This window comes from Micromys minutus (genome assembly GCF_963924665.1).
Source record: "Micromys minutus genome assembly, chromosome: 23".
NCBI lineage: Eukaryota > Metazoa > Chordata > Mammalia > Rodentia > Muridae > Micromys > Micromys minutus.
Window position 1 is genome coordinate 27,737,716 of NC_137958.1, and position 25,552 is coordinate 27,763,267.

The 25,552-nt window shown below is 40.8% G+C and overlaps 1 protein-coding gene across 1 annotated transcript in view; it reads left to right on the top strand.

The window, feature by feature from the left end:
- Positions 1-25,552, top strand: part of CDK14 (cyclin dependent kinase 14) — a 511,537-nt gene that overhangs the window by 12,310 nt on the left and 473,675 nt on the right. The window lies entirely within an intron of this gene.

Here is a 25,552-nt window from a genome sequence, read left to right on the forward strand (position 1 = left end):
TCAACCACCAGGTCCTTTCTTATTCCTCAAGTGCTCAGTCATAGTAGCTTTTACTCCCTTCCTACACATGCACACTGCACACTAGCCCTCCCCACTTCTCCATGACTTCAGGAAGTTGTTCCTTTCCTCCTGTTCCGGCCACTTGCTCTTCCCTTTTCCCGACCCCCCGTCTCTCACTCTCCTCTTCTAGAAGGTTCCATAAGGAGCCCCTTTGTATATTTCCGGCGATCCCTTTTCCTAGCATGCGTGCTACAGGCTCTGAGCATGCTGTGCTTGTCCTCGAGTTTTCTATGGGCCCAGCAGCCCTCTGCCCTCTGAGATCATGTCTCATGTTCCCATTGAGTGTCTCGTCTGTCCCTTGCTTTGGGCTACCCTCTTATTATAGTCATAGCAGAGTCTTCGACTCAGCTTTCTGTCCCACACTCTGCACTGAGGTACCCACGTGCTCACTTAGGTGTTCTTTTGCCCTTGTCTCTGCCGTCGTCCTGGTTTCGGTGCACACAGAATAGCAATACTTCCCGTGTTGCCCAAACCTACACTTTCCCTTGCCTTTAACTTAGAAACTGGCTTTTCTAGCTGTGTGATGTTTCTAGGGTACGAACCTACTGTCTTCCTAAATTCTCCATCCCCTCCCCACTCCCCCATGCAAGTGCTGGCTTGGCTCTTCTCCTTATGTCCCCTTGGTTCCCCCCAAGGGGTGTAAGTTTGCCTTCCTGGTTTGACCTCCATGGCCTTTCTGTCTATTCCATTTTCACTTTGCTGTGCCTGGTGGACATTCATTCGCTGTCCATGGCCTCATTATCGTTGCCTCTGCTGTCTGTCAGTTCGGTGCTGTCACTGTCACCTGCTTTGCCTCAGCCCCTCTTTGGTCTCATGACTTCATTGTTCCATCACTCCAGCCTTTTCCAAATGTCTTTCAAGCCACGATCCTGTCCCACTTAAAGACTCACGAATCAAGAGCTTATGAATGCCTGTCTTGTGTCAGTCTCTGGTCATGAGCTGAGCTTGATGCTCCATCTAGTCGGACTCAGAGAGATAAATATTGACTTGTTTACCGGGCGACCTCCCGGGGCATCTTTTGGTCTCATTCTGTCTTACAGAAATATTCTGCTGATTCTTGTTTGTTTTTCACCGTGGTCATTCTGCCTGCCTTAGATGCTGCAGATCGCCCTGTGCTGGCTGGTTTTATGTCCCCCTGACACACACTAGGTTCATGGGAGAGGAGGGAACCCCTATTGAGAAAATGCCTCTATAAAATTGGACTGCAGGCAAACCTGTAGGGGATTTTCTTCCATTAGTGATTATCGTGGGAGGGCCCAGCCCATTGTGGTTGTTGTTTCAAGCTCATGGTCTTGCACAAGTCGAAAATGAGCCTCAAGCCTCTCCTTAACTTTCTTGCAGGAAATTTAGTTTGAGTTTTGCACGTCTAAAACTTTCCATGTTTCTGCGATTTCTAGTCTAAAAATGTTTGATCAGATTTGCCATCTCCCTAATCATGGTGGACATAATTACCATAATTATGTCTAGCCCAGGCCGGTGGCTGGTACATCCGGGCAGTGCTGTAAGAGTCAGAGAGTACATGTCACAAAATGCAGAATGTGTGACATTTGGGGGAATTAGTCACCTTCATTTTGACTAGACGAGAGAGCTAATAGAAGTCGAAGCCCAAGGACCGTCCTGTTTCTGCCTAGAGCAGCATTATTCTACCAGCATATGACCTTTGACATTTAAAGAGTTTCGGTATTGCACAAGGACTTACATTTTTCCTCGACACATGAGAGTTTGAGGTACTGAGGTTGCTTGGCCTTGGCTAAGGTCCTTTCTTACCAGGAGCCATGGTGATTGGAACTTACCATTCAAGGCTGAGATGTGTCTGTTTGCTGAGGCCTTGAATCTGTGGTCTACTATTCATTTCTAAAGCAAATGTGTCTTTCCTTATTTTTATGGTGCCAGTTCATAAAGGTATAATTACAAATGATCTGAACCTTTAGTCGCTCTGTTTTATAAACTTAAGTTCTTAAGACTATGGCAATATTTTTACATTTCTTAAAAGAGCATTTCCAGCATTTATGACAGTAGTCAGAGTGATACATTCACTCCCCTTGTAAGTCTGCTTTATTTTGTTCTACGTTTACTGTATCATTATTATTTCAATTTATTATTTCAATTCAGCATTGTGTTTTTTCTTAATATTTAGTTTAGTTGACTATTTTATTAACTACTTTTTTAAAAACACATATGCCTGGAACTCTTCTTAAAACTTTTTCCTTTATGATGTGAAACCATGACAGTAATATTTATTGCATGGTATTTTAAAAATAGAAAGATGGTTTTCTTGGTATGTTTTTAATTGCTTAAAATTTGTTTTTTTATTTTGTGAGCATAAATGTTTGCCTATACTTTATACATGAGCATCACCTGTGAGCGTGGTTCCCAGAGAGGTCAGAAAAGGAAGTTGGCTCCTCTTGGACTGGAGTTACAGACAGTTGTGAGAAGCCATATGGGTGCTGGGAATCAAACCCAAACCCACTGGAAGAACATCTGGTGCTCCTAGCTGCTGAGCCATCTCTCCAGCCCTTTGTATAATTTAAAATATTTATTCCAAATTGTATAGTGTTAAATCAATGCATGTATATATGTACACACACACACACACACACACACACACACACACACACACACGGGGAACAGGGAGAAAGAGGGAAAAGGAGAGAATGTACCCAAAAAACCTTTTTCTGGTTTTTATGAGCAGATAGAAGACAGAAAAATATTTTAACAACATGTTGTTATATTTCCAGGAGAATTTATATTTGTCTTCTCAGTGATAAAAATGCTTTTTCTTTGGTTTTGTTTTGAGATAAGGTCTTGATGTATAGTCCTGTGCAGCTCACGATGGCCTTGAGTTCATAGCATTCTTCCTGCCTTGACCTTCTGAGTACCAGGTTTGTTGGCACCCACATGGCACCCACATCACGTCCAGCTTAACAACATATAAACATGACATGTCGGTGCTGAAGGAGGCAGAGAACTCAGGGAGCACTGGAATGTTTAGTTAAACCCTTTCTTGTTCCCTTTTAATCCCAGGATATCCCGTGTGAGCTGACTGTACTGTGAAATGTCTGAAAGGTCTCTTCAAAGTCAGAGTTTAAGAATTAATATCCCTGCCTGCTATGCGCCTCGAATGTGCCATGCAGTTCTGCGTCTTGATCACTTGAAATGCTGAACTCATTTCCTTCCAAAAATACGGCAGACTGATGCCAATCTTTTATTTTAATGGTTCTCTGGGAAGGGAAAGAAAGGGACAGAGTTGTAAATGGGACACCACAAACTTGAGGCATTCTGGGGCTTGCCAATGAGAATATGTCAATCATAATCTGTCAGTTATGATCTTAACATCCATAGTGTATGTGTTGGTGGGAACACACTGAAGTATGCCATGAGGATTTATTCCTTGCTTTGAGGCCAAACTCTTAACTTACTCGTATGTGGACTGATTCTGCTTTCAAGCAAGCCGAAGACCCCGGTGCTGTAGAGCATCAGTGGGCCCTGGGCAGGAGAGGGGAGAGTTTTCAACACATTCCCTGAGGATTGGGGTGTAGGCCTCTCCGCGTCCTCTGATCAATGCATGCATTGCTGCTGGGGGAGGCCAGAGTCAGTGTGGGGCTTTTCCTAGCCTTTGAGTACGTGCTGACGATGAACGTGAACACCGTGGACACAGTGGCAGGGCTGAAGGCGCGGATGGCTGCATTGTGTGCCGTCTGGAAGCTTTAGAATGGCTCCATTTTGGAATGTGATTTCTGAATCTGACTCAGAAAACGGGGTTTTCTTAGTTCTATAGTATCTACGTTTTGATACCAAATTGCTATTCCAGATAACCTCAACCAAAAGAGAAAAGATGCATTTTTTTTTTTTTTAACAAAGGGAAATTATTCCATGGCAGACAAAAATGGATTTCTGTCCGTTTTCTTGAAAACTTTTTTTTCCCTATTAAACTCAACGAGTTGTAGCTAAAGAAGAAGAAGAAAAAAAAAAAAGATTGATGAGGTTAACTTGTTTGTTTGAATTGTCATTCACGGCATGGATTACGCGTTCCTTTGTGTCCTAGGTGCTCATTTATTTTCAGTCTTCGGCTCCCCTGCTCTCCTTAGATGGCCTTCTAGTGAATGTGATGAAAAATGTCCACAGCGCTCATGTCCCCCCTAACAGGCAGACCATTAAGTCTTACAAATGAGGATCCTTGGGTCATTAGATATTGGGGTTCAGGTGTGCAAAAGGCTTGATAACATATGGCCTGTGCCAGATGCCCTAATTGAGTTTGGAGCTTCCCTAGGGGGTTTGCATAACCCTGTCTAAATGATGTGTTATACGTGCCACTGAAGGTGCTTTACTCATGGGGAGAAAGAAGCAAACATGCACTTTGTAAAGCACACTGCAGATCGCTCAGTGTGGACCAGCGGGGCTTCCGGATGGTTACTGGAAGATGAACATGTGAGAACCTGTATGACTGACATTCGTTGTGTGATCTCACTTTTGGCTGAGCCGTTTTGAATATGTGTACAGCTGAATGTTCTCTATTTCTCTGACGACATTGTCTGGCGTCAGCCTCTGGAGGGACATTTTACCTGGATGCCCTGCAGGAAAAATGCTGCATGGGTACCATGTGACTTAGGACATACAGACCATACAGGACCCAGAGTTCTCCTAGAGAAGCTACATGTGTTTGGTAGTAATTTTAGAATCTGAACAGCTTTTTCTAACAAGGCATGATGCTAAGTATTATTTTGATTCTTAAGTGTGTGTGTGTGTGTGTGTGTGTGTTGTGTGTTTGTGTGTGTCTAAATGGTTCCTTTTTTGGTTGTTTGTTTTAAGGCGAAAGATTAAAAATAAAGAACATAAAGTATAAATAGAGGAGTGTGGCCAGTGTCTGGTAGGAATTGGAGGGAAGAACATGAGCAAACCATGGTGTAGGAAAAAAATTAGTAAAAAAGTTTAAAAAAGAGTGGATTTGTGCAGTAAATAGGACATTAGCAAAGGTTCACTCAGTTATCTACTTTGTGTATGTGTGTGTGCTTGCTTACAAGAACATAGGGGGCTCCACCTGCATGCAGGAGCCCGAGGAGGCCAGAAGAGGGCGTTGTTCCTCTGGATCTGCAGTAACATGCGGTTGTGAGCTGACATGTGGGTGCTGGGAACTGAATCCAGGTCCTCTACAAGAGCATCAGTGCTCTTAAAAACTGAGCTATCTCTCTAGCTTCATAGGACAGCGTTTGAGTCAAGCTACACCCAACTTACTGAGAGTAAACCAAGGCCCAAGGACATGAAATTACATCAATGAAAAATAATAACGGGAAGAAAAAAACCTGACTGATTAATTATTATGAAATTGACACTTTATATTTCAGATTCCGATTGTAAACATATTTCAAACTATGTTCATAATGCCCCCCCCAAGGTTTAAATGAGGGTTGTATAGAATGTTGAGTCGTGCTTGATCCTTTGAGTAATATTTTTATTTGATGACATTTCTGGGCTGTAGTGCTCTGAAGACATTGGAGGCTATGGACAGTTCACCGTTGGCTGGCAGCTGCATGGTCTAGAGGCCGAATCACACTGGGACCTTGACGGGTGATGTCGGCGTGTGTGCTAACTGGCAGGCTCCGAAAGTTTTAGAACATTTGACTGTGGGTGTAAATTGACTTCAGTGGACAAGGCAGAGTGGTTAGTACTGAATATTTTTTTTTTTCTTTGAGTCCTGACTATATACATGGATTCTGAGCTCATGCATATGAAACAACTTTGCCTTCATATTTATTTCATATTGTGGCAGCTGGAATCTTTGTGGAAGGATAACTATAGAGAAAATAAGCAGATATTTGTAACATTTACATTTAGAAAGAATGAAGGATTTGACTCGGCAAAAAAAGACAACAAATTGGTTTTTTTCCCTGTTATTTATTTATTTATTTATTTAGGTAGCTGTGGGTATTGGAAGAAAGAAATAGACATTAAGAAATATTTTTAAAAAATCTTTTCCCCTCTGTCTCTTTCTCCTCTCCTCCCTGACCCCAGTTTCCTTGGATGGCCTTCTCTTTCGTTCTGAATGCTGCCTGGCTTTGGTGGAACACACATCTCTGTCTCCTCTACAGCCGGCGGTGGTAGAGTTGGTTGCTGCTGTGTCCTGTGTCCTGAGCCCTCATTGGCTGGGCACTGGGGTGGTGATGGGGTAGGCATTTTTAGCGCCATCTTCCTGTGGGTGCTGATATATTTGTTTGTTTTCTTTATGGGGGGGGGTAGTGCATCATGGGTACTGGCTGGAAAGAAGAAGGGAGGTGTCTGTCCGATGGAGATGTTTTCTGATGCTCAGCTTCTAATACAAGGCCAGGGCCTTGTGCTGCCCCCGCAGTGCTGCCCCCTGCTGTACTGCCCCCTGCCAAGCTGTCTATTGCTTTTGACAGAACTTTAGTTGTGTTGAGAAGATGTGGGGTGAGGGTACCCACACGAGGAGCCCTTTTAGATTCTTCTTCTGACCCTTTGGAGCTCAGACATAGGAGAATCCATTCCTTATTCATAGATTTATTTCCTCTCTTTTTGATGAGAAGGAGTAAGGAAGTGAAAAATAAAATCTCAAGAGAGCAAAACCAGTTTTCCGGTCACCAGGCTCATTAGGTTAATATTTACTTTGAAAATGAATGTGTTTGCCGGCCCTTCCTGCTGTTTGTTTGGCAAGAATCGAACATCCACTTGAAAGCTCAAATTACGTTCCACTTCCAATGGGCACTTCCCTCCGGGGCTGGCGACCTGTGTACCAGTCTTGACCCCAGTTGTGAGTCCTTTTTCTTGAAGGGATGTGTATCTTGGGCTTGGGGGAAGGAATGAAACTGAGTCACATTTTTCCCATTTCTCTGCCTCTGGTGTTCAGTCCCTTCTTGGTCAAATGGTGAAGTGAGACCATGATGCTTCTTAGAGGCAGGAAGAGATTAGGCATCTGGTTAAAGACCAACCTTGAAAAACTAGCAATCGCATCTGAAACTTGTGTATATTTTTGTTACTAATTCTAGTAGTGTGGCATCTTTGCGTTATAAAAGCACAGTGGATTATTCATAAAAAACCATGTACAGCACAGACAGCAACGTGGGGGCACTGAAAAGTTTAGGAAGAATGTTTTCTGTGTAGCAACATCTCATTTCTCCAGTACTTTATTACTTTGTATTTTAAGGTTGAGTTTTTTTCTCTCCCTTTGAATTATGTGTATGTGTCTGTGCATGTGTGTGCAGATACCCTTGGAGGCCAGAAGAGGGCATCAGACTCCATGGAACTGCAGTTACAGGCAGTTGTAAGCTTTGGAATGTGGGTCTCAGAAGGCAAACTCAGGTCCTCTACAAGAGTGGTACCTGCTCTGTTCTGCTAAACCATCTCTCCAGCTCCTTATCTTCAGTACTTCATCAGAATATTGTTTTTTAGTTTATAGGCTTTTAAAAAATAAAGCTATCTTATCATAAATGATTGTTACTCTCTCTTAATGTCTTGTGACAATTCAGTCTGTCTTTGGTGCTATTTTGAAGACATGGTTTAATATGCTATTGTTAATTAAGAGTTAAAATAATTTTTTATTAATTTTTTTGTACTTTGGCATATTTTCTTAACTCTGTTGATTCCAGTTTTTTTTTTTTTTTATGTTTTCTGTTTTTAGTGTCCCATGAAATTATTTTTTGAAATTTTCAATGTAGTTTTTTTCATTGGAAGTTGTGAATTTCCTAATGTCTCTGATGCGTATCATATAATATAACATTATTAAAGAGCATAAAACATTGATTATTTTAGCCTCACTGGATTCTTAATAATAAAAATTCTTCAGATATAATTTGTAGCATTTTGGTTTTTTTTTTTTTTTTTTAAGCATGCTATGTTAGAGAACTGCCAATTATGTCTCATTATTAGAGGCTGTTTTGAGGATTTTTTTAAAAACTTATGTCAAAGGAGGAAACTCTCTATGCTCTATGGTACCCTTTGTCCTTTGATACATGTATATCAGCAGATACATCTGTTTTCCAAGTCACCAGCATGCCCTGTAAGCTTTTTGTAATCCCAGAATGGTATTTATGTATAGCTGGATGTGTGAGAAAGTTTTATGAACTTTTATTAGGACATAACGTATGATTTGGGGACCCTGCAAGGCAGCAAGTAGCTATAGGAATTACAGATTTAGCAGTCAGTAGGGAGAGGCACTTTCCTGGGAGATTCAGCTCCGATCCGTGCGTGGCTTGGCACCTACATCTCAGCTTTAACTCTGGTGCTGTCGGGTGTCTGGGAGCAATGCTGAGGCCAGAGTAGAGAGCAGGAGATAGGGAAACTTCCTTTTATCTTCTTCCAGATTCTACAAGGCCTTCTGGGAGCCTACCTTTCCTTATCTGTCCTAAAAGGATACTAATCTCTGCCAGAAGTTGTTGTGAAGAGCAGTAACCTAAAGCTTGTAAATCCTTTCAGAGGTCTTGGCATAGAGCCTTCGCAGCCACTTCCTGCTTGTGGTGTGGCCTGTGTTTGATTTTATGAATCCTCGTATCCAGGGGTTCAGGCTCAGGGCCACACGGTGCCTGCCTAGCTTCCTCACAGGCTCCAGTGATCTCATTTGAAAGACAAGAATACCCGCACTGCAAAAATCCAGATTGAGGCTTCCTCTTGCTACTACCTCAGCTTCTGACATCACACAGCCTTGTGTTGGTCAAGTTAACTGGATCTAGTGGGGGATGTGTACCAAGGGGATGTTGGTGGATAAGGCTTATGTCCAAACAGACTGGAGCCTTTGTGAGCCCTACTAACCGATATTTACAAAGAAACAAGAACCTGGTCTGTGGCTGTGGTATACAGCTGGTGACAGGAATTACACAGAGATAGCGTTGATCATCCTTGATGGAGTGGGAGGAAGATCGTTCCTATTTTTTTCTGTTTCTTCTTCCGGTTTGGAGCTTCCCCTGCGTCTTCCAGAATCTGTTTGGTTCTCTGTGTTGTTTGTTGACATTTTCGCCGGAACACATCCATCCTCTGGAGAACTGTTTTTCCCAAGTTCCTTGGCTCCTGCATCCCTGAAACGAATGACCAGGATATTCCTGTCTTCAGACTCTGTTCAACCCAGTTCTTTTCACTAGCAAACAAAAACTGAAAGACTCAAAAGCCAACACTTTTGAGATCTTTTGGAGGGTGTTTGTATTGTTTGTACTTTCTTCTCCCCACCTCACCCTACCCCCACCCCCTTCTTTTTGAACGCCAGGGGAAGGGAGTAAGCCTATGGAGGTTGAATAAGTTTTATCTTAAAAAATGTTTTTCTTCCTGTCAGCATTTGCACTAATTAAGTTTTATAGACATGGAAGAAACTGAGTCGTAGAACAAAACAGTTCTCACAGAGCCAGTGACATTTCTGAACTAGGGGTGAAGTAGACCTCAGTTTCTTGAACGTTATTTTGGGGCTCTTTGTCAGGCTGTGTTATTGAGTGTGGATCCTGTGGACAATTTGATGATAGTAAATGGTTTTGGTACATGCAATGATCAAAACTTAATTCTACATCAAATGCATGATGAAGCTTTATTTTTTTATTTTTATTTTTTTGGCTATGCACGTGCTTGTTGCACAGTGAGACTTTACTATACCTTGGTTTTGAACACATAACATATGTACCACGCATTACTGTACTACTATATGATGCTGATGCCTTGTGTCAGAACCCAGGCTGTTGCACGCTTTAACAAGAATGCTTTTACTGCACACACGTACTTTTTTCCTCTCACATAAACACAATGGATTGGTTACAGAAAACCAGGGCTTACCATTTTTCAGGTCATCGTTGCTCATCTACGTATCAGATATGTATCACAATGGATTGTATGACATTAGGACTTTTGATTTAAGAGATCTCTGAGGCGGGTTTCATGAAAAAAGCCATTGGAGGAACTTTGGCTTGGGATTAAGATGGATTTTCCAACACTGTTGAGATGGCTCTCCACAGAATTCTGCCAGTCTGCCAATCCATATGTACATGACCTGGCGTACTCAGCACTGACAGTTAAAAAATAGAAATATACATCACAAAAATGTGGAAGATGCTGTGTGTCTTGTGGTGTGACATATTTAGTCCAGTTTTATAAGTGCACATATCTCTCTAGAATGCACATTTGCTTTCCTCCTTAATGAATGCTCAAATCCTACATACTTTATATATATGAAAATTTGCTAAGATTTTATTGATTATTATTTTTACAAAAGATTTATTTGATGTGCATATGCCCATGCCTGCTTGTATTATATCACATACCACGTGTGCCGGTGCCTGCAGAGGCCAGAAGAGGGCACCGCCCATGTTCTTGCAACATCTCTCAGGTGAGCTGTTTCTCTAGCCCCAGAAGTGTTTCAGAAGGAAACTCATCATGATTTGTTAGCAGCACATGTCTGACTTGTATACCTATTGTATATATGCACATACACAGGGTCACATAGAAAAATTGTCCCAGGCAACGTGATCATGAATGGAAGAAGAAACACAGTCTAGGCAGGCCTTGGCTGTAGACTCTGTAGTGTCTGGGAGGCTTTCTAGGTTGGCCTTTAAAACTGCATTGGCAGTTCCTCGCTCTGAGTGTTGATAGAGGTTACATTTTCTCTCCGGTTGTAACTTTCAAGTTGATAATTAATGCTGAGAGTGGCTTGGCGGTAGGACTGATTGAGAAAGAAAGTACAAAACAAAAGTGTTGCATTTAAATTGATTTTCCCACTTGGAGTACTTACTACATTCTGTGGCTTTTGCCTTAAGGAGACCCTCTTATCTAAGTAAAAAAGAACAGGTTGGATATTCATGCCAGGAATCCAGTACCTGTGGCTTCTTTGTTCCTGTTTGTTTGGAAACAAACAGGAGAAGGAGACTGTGCACAGTGAACTAGTTCTTTTTAAAGGTGTGTGTGTGTGTGTGTGTGTGTGTGTGTGTGTGTGTGTGTGTGTGTGTAGAGGGAGAAGGAGGGAGAGAGTGTGTGTGTGGATGGGGGAGGAGGGAGAGATTATTTTGAGTTTTTTTTTACCAATCTTGAAACTTGTAGAGAATTTGATATTACAATCTGATTACCTTTCCCCAAAGCTCCCCCCCACCCCCCTGCTTGTAACTGGATTAAATACTCATGCTCTCTAAACACACGTATTATGACTAATTCTACTTGGTTTTCTACTTTTGGTCCCAAGATGTGTAAAATCTGGGCCCCAGACATAGTTTTCTAGTGTATTGGATTTTTGTCCAGACTTGTCACTTGTCTTAGGTGGGGAGTGGGAAGGGGTGGGGGTGGGGAAGAATACCTAGGGACCTTATTAGTGACTTGAGAAGTCACTATTTCTAACATTGCTCTGGCCGCTTTGACTGAAACCGAGTAGTTAATGCTGTTTGTTTATTTACAGGGTGTAAGGAAATTCCTTCTTTACCACTCCATCTTATCTTTGATCAAAGTTTCTACCCAGGGCCCTTATTTAAACAGTATTATCCGAGGCTGCATGTTCTATTTTTTTTCTACAAAGTTCTTTCTAATTTGTTTTAGTGGTGATGGTTATTTTGTAGTTGTAGGGGTTGAGTTTAGGGTTTGGGCATGTCAAGCAAGCTGTTTACCAGTGAACGATGCCCTCCTTTCTTTTGTTTTGAAAACCTTTCTGAGTTTTTGACCTGACTAAGCTCTCTGGTGTTTATCTTCTTTATGGCTCAGAGTAAGGAGTGGTCATAATTTCCATTCTTGATGTAATCATATGCCGCAAATAAGCTCAATTTGTGTTTCTACATCTTAATTTTTAAATTAATGTTGATGTTTTAAAAATATTGTCAATGTTTTTTTTTTCTTTCCCGAGTTGCATTTTTTCTAACAATTATTTGTGTAGTCTTAAGACTCAGGACGGTATATCAAGTGGTTTTTCAGAGATTTCTGCTGTGAATTCAGAGTGGTCCTAACCCTACTAAAGGCATCTATAACTCAACTGCACAAATTTCAATAAGTAGAACCCCACAGCGCTTTCTGTGGCCAAAGTTGGCGGCCTTTGATGATTTTTCTCCACATATGCATGGCTCAAGCAGGGTGGACCACAGAGTGAGATATTGGAATGGCAATGATCTGAACATCCAATTCAGTGTAGAATTTTTAGGATAATGATGTCCCCGTCAGCTTTGAAGAAGTAGAAGACTCTATCCTTGGGCCTGCCATTTTCTTGAAGTCCTTTCTGGTACTGTTTTCTTTTTACACTTGATCAGAGTCTAGCAATTAGCGCTTCCTTCAGCCTCCTGGGAAGACTAGATTAGGAAGGCAGTTGCCAGTTGGTGGTAATGCCTCCTGGAGCCTTCAGTCCTTTTACTTAAATCAGGGCTTTTTATCTCTGGGGTCCTTTAGAAACAGCTCCCACACCATCAAATCCAGTGGAGGTTTTATCTGGGAAGTGGAGTTGCTGAGTGTTCAGGACTAGAGTGGCAGACAGCTGTCTAATCACAGGCAAATTGTCACTGTGTATTCACAACAGATTTTATAGGCCCTCAGAATTCACAAAGTCATTTCATGTTGTTTGTTTCCAATGAATTCTCGAAACAACCCTGTAATGTGTTTGACTCATGGTCCCCTGCATTTTCTAGAAGACACTGCACTCCGAAGGTGGTGAGCACTGTGCATACGCACCAGGTTTTTGTCCTCTTTGTGGGTTTTTGACTGACCATTTTCATGGTCAGAAATGGAAATGAGTCTCTAGAGCAGTTAGGTATAGTGTGATCCATTTTATTTTTATTAGCAGAATACAAATAACTTAAATTCATCTTTTTTTTTTTTTTTTTTTTTTTTTTTTTTTTACTAATAGCTAGTTGTAATGTAGAATACCTTAAATGCTCATCTAATTAGGAAACAAGAGCATTTAAGGAATAAGCCATCATGAATACTGTGATATAGATGTCCTTGTATAAATTGGATAAGAAGAGTTAACTTAAATCTTTATGTCTATAGCTTGAGCAAATAGAGCTAAGGTTTTTTTTTTTTGCTCATTTAGTTAAATATCTGAATATGTTATGGGGCTTCTCGTATTTAATTTGTCATAATATCTTAACATTTCAGCATGAGTAGAAACAGTAATATAATTGGTTACACACACACACACACACACACACACACACACACAATTTATTTTCTTCTTTTCTCTTCCCATAATTTATTTTTTATTCCCTTTACATCCCAATTGCAGCCCCCTCTCCCTCCCTTCTCTCCTCCCATTACTTCCTCTCCTCCTCAGAGAAGGGAAGCTCCCCTTGGGTACCACCCTACTGGTGGGGCATCTAGTCCCAGCTGGTCTAGGCACATCCTCTCCTTAACTAGGCAGTGCAGGAAGGAGATCCCATTTATTTTCTTAATAGGAAAACTTTGGGGTTTTTTTGTTTGTTTGTTTGTTTTTTGTTTTTGAAGAATTGAATTTTAGGACTGGAGAGATGGCCCAGTGATTTAGAGCACTTGCTATGGGCCATGGTTTAGTTCCCAGAACCAACATGGTGCCTCACAACTCCAGTTCCAGGGGGATTCCACCCCCTCTTCTGTCCTCTGCAGGTATCAGGCATGCAAGTGGCCTATGGAGATGCATGCATGCAAAACATTCACACATAAAATTAGCAGGCATAAATCTTTAAAAAAGCTTTGGACTTGGATTTAAAACGTAGGTACCCCCAAAATGAGTTTCCTTCGGAAATACTTAAGGTCGGTTTTTGCTAGTTAAAAAAATAGATTTTCTTTATCCAAATTATATGAATAGCTACAATGGCCTAATGAAGGAAACGAGATAAAATCTTCACTTTAAACTTCACTGAAACTAAGATTAGCATTAGTTTATTAATTAGGAGTACACTAACTGAAATAGTCATTCAATACCATAGGCAATTTAAAAATTAATTGTAAGAGGATTTAAGAAATAAAAAATGGTAGAGATATTCAGCGACTTGGGGCACTTGATTTCAGTGTAGTTAGAGATGAGTTTCCAGTATTTTTGAAGTTCGAGTGGATATGATCTCTGATGAAGTCAGCACATGTTTGATGTGAGAAATTTGAAATTAAACATTCATCTTTGAGTTCTGAGGTATAGCAGAGGTTGGAGCTACCCAAAGATAGCCCTTTTCCTCTAGTCAGAATGGAATCTTGGATATGATATTCTTTCCTATATTTTTCAGTTGGTGAAATCATTTAGATTTCTTCATCTCTTGAGAAAGACCCTATAATTAATTCTAACTTTTTATGATCACATCTAAGCTTTTGTTTGTCTAAGTCAGTTTTTGTAAATACCACAGAACAAGAGAGCAATGCTTAAAATCTTACTATTGTGAACAGAAAACGTTTACACTTATGCCAGAATATTTACATTTATTACTGAATTTTGAAAGTAAAAATTTAGTAATTCTTATATTAAAATCAACTAAGCTCTAGCTATATTTACTTTCCTTAACTTCTATTTTCACAATTTTTCTGCAGTTAATGTACTTCATTCTTATAACATTATTCTCAGCCATTTTTATTTTGTAACAATCATCTTACCATACAACATTGTTGCAAAACCATTTTTTTTCTTTTCATAGGGAGCCATGGGGGTATGACAAAACAGAATAAACAAACAAAAATCCAAACCGTAACCAACAAAACAACAACAAAACCTGGAAGCATAAAAGACCAAATAGTGAAGTTTGTCACGTAGAGTTCACGTAACTCCTTGTCTCGTTTAAAGAGCTAAATATCTGAACAGATTATACCTTTGATGAGTAAATGTTCTTCTCAATTTTACCTTAGGCCAAAGTGTTCTTTTTAAAAACCATTTTTCATTTATAATGAGACTAAGTTATATTTCTCACGCTTGCTTTTGTATCTAAAAGAATATGCAAAGAAAGAAAAAAGTCTAGAATATTTGGATCAGGCATCATCTGTTGGCTCATTGTTAATCTGGAATATTGTTCCCTTCCAGGATTTGGCAATGCTGGCTCTCTCTTATGCATAGTAGGTCTCTTCCAGATAGCCCATTTACTCAGCATGTGTTCAGCACTCCTCTTCAGGTGGATACTTTTCCCTCTGGGCATCCCTAGATCAGAAATAGTTCTATTTAGTGTAAGCTATAAAGATACAAATTAACATAATAGCTCTTTTTTTTTGTTTTCAATGTCGTATAAGGTGAGACCATAAGGAGTTTAAGTTTATCTCTTTTTACCTTAGAAATGATAGAAGTCAGCCCTTCTTCAGAAGATCCTAGGGAAGGAAACTTGCTGGGTTCTCTTAGCATCACAGAAAGCAGTCATAGGCCAGAAGACAAAAAAGCAGAGAGCATCGGGTTAAGAGAAACTATAGAGGTGGTCATTTCTTTGGGGAAGTAGTTCTCCATTGTATCTTGGGGGTCAGAGATTGGTTTAGGACATGTGAGGGATCGGGTCTCTTGATGTCCCCCAGAAAAGTCACTGTACTACTGTTACATCTGACCTAGGAGGAATCCTGGGGAATTTTGGTTTTGGTGCCAGTTAAACTTAACAAACAGCAAATGGGTCTGGCCATAAAAATGAAACAAAGAAACACAATGTTAACTGTAAACCGTTTTTGGGGTAGATCAGCCAAGAGAAAGACAGGGTCACCCATCAACACACTTGAGATGGATCTTAGCACCGTGCTTCTGAAAATTTAGTAGTAAGGAGACAGACACACAGCTCCATGTGGTGATCCTTAGCAGCCTGAGGAGTCCCTCTAAACTGTAGGGGCCTTGCCTCAGGCCAAATGGGGAGTTGGAATTTCTGGCTTCAACTGAAGGAACTTTAGAACTGGTTTTTATACTGAAGATATTTTAATGTTGGCTTAAGCCTGATAGTTAAGGAAGAAGAGGACATATGTAGGTGTGAATTTCTCTTCCCAAGAAGAAGTGGCCTTTACAGATGGACATTTTTAACATAGATGGAATTTATGTTAAATTATTTATACTATTTATAAGTATTAATACATATGTTAAATTGTTTATTTAAATAATACATGTTACTATTTAATTATAATTATATAACATAATTAATAGAAATTATTATTTAAATGATTTATGTTAAATGATAGTTATGGAATTTCTTCCTTTAGCTTTTCTCTTAAAACAGGCCACAGCAAGTCTTTAGTTCAGAATTTCTCTGTGTTTTTTGAAATAGGGAATTAAGAAATGAGATTAATGGCTTCTTATATAATTTAGAAATTTTTTGAAATCACCTTTATGTTTCTTGTCTCCCCCTTTTCCTCTCCTGTAAAGCTATAAGGCTTTCTCTGTTAGCTAGGGGATATATATACTGTGGATCAGGTTTCTGCCCTGCTGGGGGAATTGACTCTTTCTTCGTTTAATCCAAGTCTGTCTCCAATGAAAGGATGCTTGGCACTGGGTGATGGAGCTCATATGTGTCTTCCTGTAGGATGCAAAAAGTTCCTTCTGACCCAGGAATGGGGCACCTGTGTTGTGCTTCTCTATGAGGTGTTTGCTCATTATAGTGAGCGCCCTCTGACACCTCTCCCTCAAGGGACTCCTAAAATTCCTAAATTAGAGGCAACAACTTTGTAATAAGCAGGAGAAGCTACAGAAAAAGAAAATGCAGGGTTATGCATGTGGGGAGAAGTGTCAGCAGACAAAGGCCAAATGGAAATAAATCAGATTATTTCAAAAGCAAACAAAACCAAGACAAAACAAAGCAAAAACCAAAATGCCTTCAATAGCTTTCAGATGAACAAAAGCTGAAACCAAACCAAACAACCAGAATCCAAAATGCCTTCAGAGGTGTGAAAACAACCAGAAAAATCAAACCAGATGTCTAGACCGAAATGTTCCCAAAACCACACAAGCAAAACAGACACCTTAAACCAAACACTTTGAAAGGAAACTAAGTCCAAAAAGGTATCTACCAAATAGGATCCTGAAACAACCAGCTCGGAATAAAGAAACGCATCAACAACCACATCACGGGGAGGTAAGGATTGCACCTGGTGTCTGTGCCTGTACCTCACTTGCATAAAGGAGGCTTCTCTAGTGAAAGTGGATTATTCTCCTAGACCAGTGTTGGGTGCCATAATTGTTGACACAATGTAACTCTTATCGTAATGAGACTAAGGGAATATTCTGGAACCAAATATGAATGAATGTCACCCTGGAAACAGATAGAGGTTGCCGTTATACCTCCTGTTCCAATGTAGAACTGTTTTGTTTCTTTCATTTTGTTTTTTACAAAACAGTACAAAGAATGCCAGATATTATGACCCTTGATACAGATATCGAATACAATGGTGGAGACATCAGAGAGAAAGGTTACACCAAGATGGAGAAATCTCCACCACATGCCTCAGCTCCCATGAGCTTTTGGGTTGGTGGAAGCTAGCGGTCTGCCAATATAGTACGCTCCAAAGGGAAACTAGTGCTCTGCCTGCAAGTTGGAAATTTTCGAGTAATGCTTGCAAAGCTGTTAGGTGAGGTACCTCTGTACTGTGGTACAAAGCTGGCTCCAGAGAGGCAGAGGCTGCTAAAGGTACTTCGTCTCCAGACTGGTAATATTCCAGACTCTGCAGTTCTGACAGCTACTCAGGGGTGCGGAGGGTTGCTTTTGAAAGTCTAGGGACTTTTTGGAATTTTTTATTTTATCCATACCTAAAAACCTCGGTTGTGTGTGTGTGTGTGTGTGTGTGTGTGCGTGTGTGTTTTAATGATAGGTTTTTTTCCCCCCTTGATATTATTAAGTCAGGGATAAGCTGAGTCACTGATTTATCCTGAAAGAACCGAGTTAGCCAGAGACAGGCAGACTCCATGCCAGGCTGCAAACTGGCAGTTTGGGAGACTAGGCCTAAGTTTTCTGCTCCTTGGAAATGAGAACCTGGATCCAGGAACCTGTGGGCAGCCAACCACTAGTGAGGATGCTTTGCTATCCTGGGAAGTCCCCAGAGCCCTAACCATCCCAGAGGCACCCCCCCCTCCCCTCCGAGATAGAACCCACTACTCAAGGGAAAGAAAGGGAATAGTCACCCACTCCTACCCTAGCAGGTTGTAAGTTGATAAAGCCTGTAAACCCTGTAAAGCACACACTCGGGGAGTCTCCATTGGAAAATGGAGAGACCCCTGCATGCAGGAAATTCTGCTGCTCTTCGTTTGAATCTGGGGTATCGTTCTCCAGCGAGTCGTGGACCCCCATAGTCCATTTGGACAAGTGCATTTTACTTACTCTGTCCCGTGCTTCCGGTTTGTGACTCCAAATGCTTAGTTTTCCGTAGTTGTAAACTGTATTTCATAATCTTGAAGCTGCTTAAAGCTCCAACAGTTCAGGCAGTGGAGAGGGCGTTGGCCGTTTGGCTAAGGAGGAAACAACCTGAGAGCGTTCCTAAGTAGGCCAAAGTTTGGCCATCACAAGCAGCCCTTCGGGAGGAGGCTTTGGCAGCAGCTGTGGATTCAGGCCTGTGATGAGGCTCCTCTCACAGTTACTAGCAGCACAGTAGCTGAGTCACCCTGAGCCCCAATGTGTCCTCCTGTGGTGATAGCTGCCAGGCCTCCCAGCACCTTGAGCCAGGGTGCTACATGTGACCTGCCTGGGGCCACCAGGCTCCAAAGCTCCTTAAGCGTGAGGGAAATTCTTAATGTGTATATTAATATAAATATAAAATACCTGGTGTGTAAATTAAGGTCTCAGTGCTTTAGCTTTTTTTCTCTTTCTTCTCATATAGACATTTGAGGCCAGTCTAATGGAAGTCATTGGAAAATAATTGGAAAAGGACTGGAATATCAAATTTGACTATTTGCAGCAGATTTAATTCATGTACCAACTGACCTTTTACACCTTGGATATTTTTGCCCTGTTAATCACTTAAATCAGTGTCTTATGTCTAGGACATTCATTGCAAGTCTCTTTAAGAGAGAAGGCTTTGTGACAAAAGCCAGCTGCCCAGACATTTCCCCTCTCCTTACCCATCCCCCCTACCCCCCCCAAGCAGGCTGCTGAAGCTGTGTGTTGGCAAGACTCCAGATTTCCTGAGTGACAGAGTTGTTCCCAGGCCAGGAATGAGAGGAATCTGCCCGGTCTGGAAGATGGCTCCAGCTACTTTGCTGGCTTCCGACTGAAGCCTTCCAAACTGACTGAGATCCAGCACTTTCTAGCCATTGGGAGTGCTGCTTTAAATATGGTACGTGCAGAAGTCTTACTGTTAAGCATGGTTCTTGGCGTCTACTTTTCAATTTTAGTAAATCCGTTTTTAGGGTGTGTGTGTGTGTGTGTGTGTGTGTGTGTGTGTGTGTGTGACTCGAGCGTGCACCACGAAACGTTGCAAGTTACTTTTATCATCCCACTTGTACAAAGGAATACCACCGATTTTGATTTCTGACTGTGTTTCCCACCTGGAGCTGCTCCCAGGAATGGAGCCTCTGGTAGTTAACTTTCTTATTGTACTCTGAGGTGGGAAAGTGTAGCCACTGAAAGGCCCGGAAGTGATTGGCTATTGTCCGAGGAATTTGTTTATCTTTTCCACGCCTACATTCCTAGACTGTGAGAAAACTGGGCATCCCTGTGAGTGTACTTGGGCCTTGTCAGCCCCTCTCTTGGTATTATTTTTTATTAAAGGCGTTCTTTCTCCTCTGGGAATGAATTCAGGGATTTAGGGGACACCTCCCCCCAAAAGACTTTCTCAAAGGCTGTGTCACTAAGCACTTATTAAAGTAAGTGTTGAGATAATTTTAATGCACTTCCAGGCCGTCACTGTCAACTAGAAGTATAATGTAAGTGACAATTTTTTCCCTCTTGGTCTAATTTTAAAATAAAGAAACATAAATGTATCGCTCCTTCACCCCCAGTGGTTGTGCTCAGCCTGGAGGTCATGGACATGCCCCTGTCTCAGCAATGTGCTTAGCCCTGTCGGTTCCTCACTCTAAATCTCAGAAGTAGAATGATCAGGGCATGAAATGAAGGTAGGAATCATTTTTGAATGTTTTCTTGTTTCATTTCTGTTTTTAAAACCTCACTAGTAGATTTGGTTCTTACAACCATGCAGGTGGCTAATGGCCATGGACTGATCCGCATCCATCCAGCCTGTTTCTTTTGGTACCTTGGCAGTTTCTTTCCTATCAAAGTGTTCCCGATAGAGTCATGAATCTGAACATCAATGTCCACAGAAATGTAGAGAGACTTTTAATTTGTGATGAAAGAGCCCCGTGTAGGACTTCCCAGATAGCTTGTGTAAGGGCCCGTGAGATAGGCTGGCCTTCTTGGCTGACTGATAGAGTATGCTGTCTGTAGGGAGCTTGGCAGGAAGGACAGGAGCCAGCAGTTAGCACGCTTCCATTCGCTCACTTGGAAGCCCTGGAAGCTGTTGAAAACTGTGAATCGGTCTTTGTTTGTTATTAGCACTTGGTTTTATTTTTCTGCCCAATAACTATTTTCCAAGGTCACATAGTTCAGTGAGACAGGGCTGGGTTTTGATACTAGCTTACCTCCTCGTGTTGCAAAAGTGATTTTTTTTTTCCAGGTCCCTCCAATTACCTCCTTTGGAAAATGATTAATAGTGCGGAAGGTCATTACTGAGACTTCCGTGTAGGTGGTTGCAGGGGAACTTCAGCCATTGGAGGATTCCTATGTTCTATTTGTTCTAGACAGAGCATCTCAGGCTTCATATGAATGTGCGTCTCTGGAGGATCTACTCAGTGAGGTTTGAGGTGGGGGCTCAGCTTTTTCATTTTTCACAATCTGGCAGGGGCTGCCATCCTCGTCCTCAGTCCACACAGGTACCATGGTAACGAAACTCTAGGCCCTCATTGGTCTTCACCAACCTGGTACAAAAAGAGTAAAGTAAGAATAATGCAGTGAGATTTTTTTCCTCCAGGCTGAACATACTCCTGTTTTGTATCTTAAAATTCAGAGATAATTTCTTCCCTGCCTTGTTACTATGGTTATTGTAAATGGTAGTCATTATTTTTTTTAAATGACCTTTCATAGCAGTTCGAAAGCTAACAGCCCTTCGTATCTCTGCATTAATAAAATAAAAAGCACACTGCATTACAAACTTGTAAAGTCTGATACCTTCTAAGTTAGCAGTATAATTATAATTTTCTTTCCAGGTATTTATAGCATTTTGTATTGGCAGAATTACTTGGGGTGTTGTTTGATGTCACTTTTGTCAGTAGCATTAGGGTCCATTAAGGGTGGCTTTATTCTGTGGTAGTAGTAGTCCTGTGTTTTGGAAACTTTGATTGTCACAAAGACTGTAGTGTGCTTACTAGCTCTTGGGAGGGGTGACACATTTTGTACTATACAGAATACACAAGCAAATGAGGACTTACTGTTTATATTTTGTAAAATCTCTGAGTACTCGTATTTGAGATTCAGTCAGTGAAAAGCTCATCTCTGATTGACCAGATCTAAGTCCATTTACAATACAACACTGTGTGTGTGTGTGGGGGGGTTGTATGTATTTGTGTGTGCATGTGTGTGTGTTTGTGTGTGCATGTATGTGTGCATGTGTGTTTGTGTCTGTGTGTGCATGTGTGTGTTTGTGTTTATATGTACACATATATGTGCATATGTTTTTGTGTGCATGTATGTGTGACTATGTATGTGTGCATAGGTGTACATGTGTGTACTTGTGTGTGCATGTATGTGTGCTTGGGTGTTTGTATGTGTCTGTGTGTGCATGTGTGTGTGTTTGTGTGTTCATGTATATGTTCATGTGTGTGTGTGTGTGTGTGTGTTCATGATCCCAGTTTTTCGAGGCAGAGTTTAGAAACATGACTGCTACACACTTCAAATGTTCTTTTATGTAGATTACTTTATAAAAGCATTTTTTTCATCTAGGCAGATTTAATTGAATCATAGAACTGTTTGTAGCCTTGCGTTAAGTGAACTGCACTAACACATAGCTGCAGGAGGTACAGTGGCTGTGAATGTCTCTACTTATTCGTATTAGGCCACATTTCTAATTAATCTGTAAGAAGTGCTCAAAAACGCAGGTAAATGTACTTTTATAGAACTTAGTTCACATTAAATCACTTAGTGTAGTTATACCTAAGCATTTACTTCTCTCTATAGATATGTACGGATACGTATGTACAATTATTAAAGTCAATACAAATTACTTCTTTTTATTATGCATTTATGTGTCAGGTTATGCATTTTATTGTTTTTCTCCTTCTGTTTAGAGATTGTCTCTGTGGATTACATGTCTTTTTTTTTTTCAAAAGATGTAAGACAGTCTGGTCTATATGCTATATGATAGACAGGCTTTTCATGGAGAAACCTAGTCTCAAAAAAGGAAACAAAACATACAGAAAAAGATGGAGGAGTATCTTGTGTTTTAGTAAACGCTAAGCATTTGCCAAATTTAAATGGTATTAAATGCTAAGCATTTACCAAATTTAAATTAAATTAAATGCTTTAATTCTTCAGACTGCTCACTCAACTTCTCTTTGCTAGGCCATCTGCAATCCTACCAACAAGGTAACAAGCAAGTCACTGTGTGAAACGTCATAGGCAGGGTTTCACGAGTACCCCTGTGGCAAGGGCCATTACTTGCCGGGTGGTCTATGCTCAGAAAGGCAAGATTTTAATAAATACTGGGTAGATGATACTGTCAATATTATGAATTTATATTACTCTACTATTTAGTATTATTCCCCGTGTTATAAAATTTGGCCCACTATCTGTTTTATGTTATACTTTATTCTGATGATACTTTCATTCAGCATGTGAGTTGTGGGTATTAGGTGTTTGCCTGCAAGACAACTCTTTGTTCTTTGAAATTATTAGCAATTACAGAAAGCCTCCACACGGGATAGCATCAGTGTAGGGATCTTGCCCCTCAGTGTTATGAGAAATTATCAATCATGGCCAAAGAGCTGGCTTGTAAACTATGAATATTCTGAAGACAACGAAGCATCCTTTTCCTGCTGCAGAGATAATTCTGGAGCTAATGGAAGTGTCATATGCCTAAGGGGAGATGTCATCACGACAAACATTTAGTGTGTCAAAATGACGTTTAGATGACTGTAAGCAATATTAATCCAGTCATAAGCTCCTGACAAGCTTGGGTCTGATTTTAAAAGTAGCTATTTTAGGCTTGTTTGCTTATCGCTGTTTAGGGAAACACATGGTATGAACCCATCAAACTTTCAGGGTGGGAAATAAAAGTGACATACAATTCAGTGGCCCTTGGAACTTTTCTCACCAACTGTTGAACACATGCTGCATGGTTGTTTTGTTATTTTATTGTGAATTTTTTTTTAGGGAAAGTTCAGTTTCTGTCTTGGTACGTTACCATTCCTGTCCTATGTTTCATGGATGACATGTTAGCAAAGAGAGACTGTCTAATACATTAGTAGCTCATTATCCACGGGCTCTACTGAAAAGCCACCTCTGAGGCCTAAAAGCAGATCTCCTCCAGAGAGGAGCGTGGTGTGGAGAACGACCCTCCAAGGGCTTTGCCAGCTTGATGGGTGTAAGAGAGTTGATGTCAAGGCTGTCAGCTACTGTTTTCTTTCTTAAAATTGAGTTGTGTGAGAACATGGTTGTACCCATGTTCTGAACATCATGAAAGGTGTTCTTTCGCGTCCTGTTTTCGGCTATACCCCTGAACCATCGTACAGTGAAAAAACAAATCTGAAACATTATTCTCCACTAATAATCTTTTCTTATACTTTATTTTTTATTTTATGTGTAAAAGTGCTTGTATGTATGTATGTATGTATGTATGCCTGTATGTATGCATGTACGTGCGCCATGTTTATGTAGTACCATGGAGGCCAGAAGAGGCATCAGATCCCCTGGGACTGGAGTTGTAGAAGGGGGTAAGTTACCATGGATGGTGCTAGGAATTAAACCTGGGTCCTTGGGTAGAGCAGCTCACCAGTGCTCTTAATTGATGAGCCATCTCCAGCCTCCTTCCTAATAATCTTGTTATGCATTTGTGTGTGTGTGTGTGTGTTTATACATGTTTGTTGGCACAGTAGACTTCCACTTTAGTTGTTGAGACAGGGTATCTTATCAAACCTGAGTCTCCCTCAATTGGGTAAACAGACTAACATGTGAATCCCTGGAATCCTCTTGTCTCTGTGTCTCTAGCACTGTGGTTACCAACACTGGCTGCACACCTAGCTTTTTATGAGGGCCGTGGGGATCTGAACTTTCGTTCTCCTGCTTGCATGACAAGCACTTTACTGAGTGAGCCTTCTCCCCAGCTCCTATGATGACACAGGTTGCGAAGCCCTGCTCATTAAAATACCAGTCTCTAGTTTTGATCTCAGGCACACCTTTACATCCCATAACCACTCTTTCACCCATTCATATTACATAACTATGTCTTGTTAATAATTAGATTAACCGAATCAAAGCAGTATTAGAGTCTTATTTATGGTCACAGAAAATCAAAGGCATTTAAAAACTTTAACTTTTGAAACTGGAGGAATGACTTAGTGGTTAAGAATATTTGCTGCTCTTGCAGAGGACATGTGTTTAGTTCCCAGTACCCATGTAACACAACTCTCAATCACCCGAACCTACAAACACACACAGACATCAGAGAGGTAGAATAATAAGTAAAATTATAAAATTCAAAACCGAAGTATGTACTTTTGTTGTTATTGCAGAAAGAAAAACAGTGTAATTCAGTAAAACAAAACAAAACCTTTCAAGCATAAGTTTGTATCCCATGAGGGTGAAATAAATTTTGATTTCAAAGACAAAGTTGTATGACATAATTTTCCACATATATTTTACATGGCTTACAGTGGGAATGAAGTCTCCGTGATGTGCAGAGTTCGGCGAATTCATACCAAAATATATTAAGGAAGTGAAAGGACAGGCAATAGAATGGAAAAAAGATTTTTGTAAATTATTTATTTGTTAAGATGTCCTTATATGGAATAAATGATAAAAAGCTACAACTCAGATATAAAAGGTAACCCAGTTGAAATGTAAAAAAATATTAAAAGTTCTTATTAAAGCTTTATACGTACGATGGGAATATTAGCCTGAGCAAACAGAAAGGTAGTGAAGCACCGTGGTCACTGAGGACTGCAGAACAAAGCTCAAGTGGTACTTGATGACGGGAAATTCCAAGTGCTGATGAGTGTGCAGAGGATTTGGACCCTCACACCCTGGGAAGGAGAAACATTCCACTGCTTTGCAGAAACAGTCAGTCGCTCCTCAATTGGTGACCACAGAATTACAGCGTGGTCTGTACACTCCTGATACGTACTGAGGAGAAATGAGAACTTACAGGAACACAAAGCTTCTACACCAGTGTTTACAGCAACATTGCTCATGGTAGTGGGGGCAGTCCGGGTGTCCATCAGTGATCCATGGCTGAATGGTGTGTCTGAATGATGAATGACACTCATTCATACAAGGCTTGAAGTTCTGTTGTTCAAACCAATGGACTTTGGTCATATGATGCTAAATGAAGGAAGGCAGAGAAAGACATGTGGTATGAGTCCACATGCGAAAATGAGTAAAATAGGTAAGTGTGTAGAAATTGCAAGTAGACTAAAGGTCTCAGGATAGGTGGGGGATCTGCG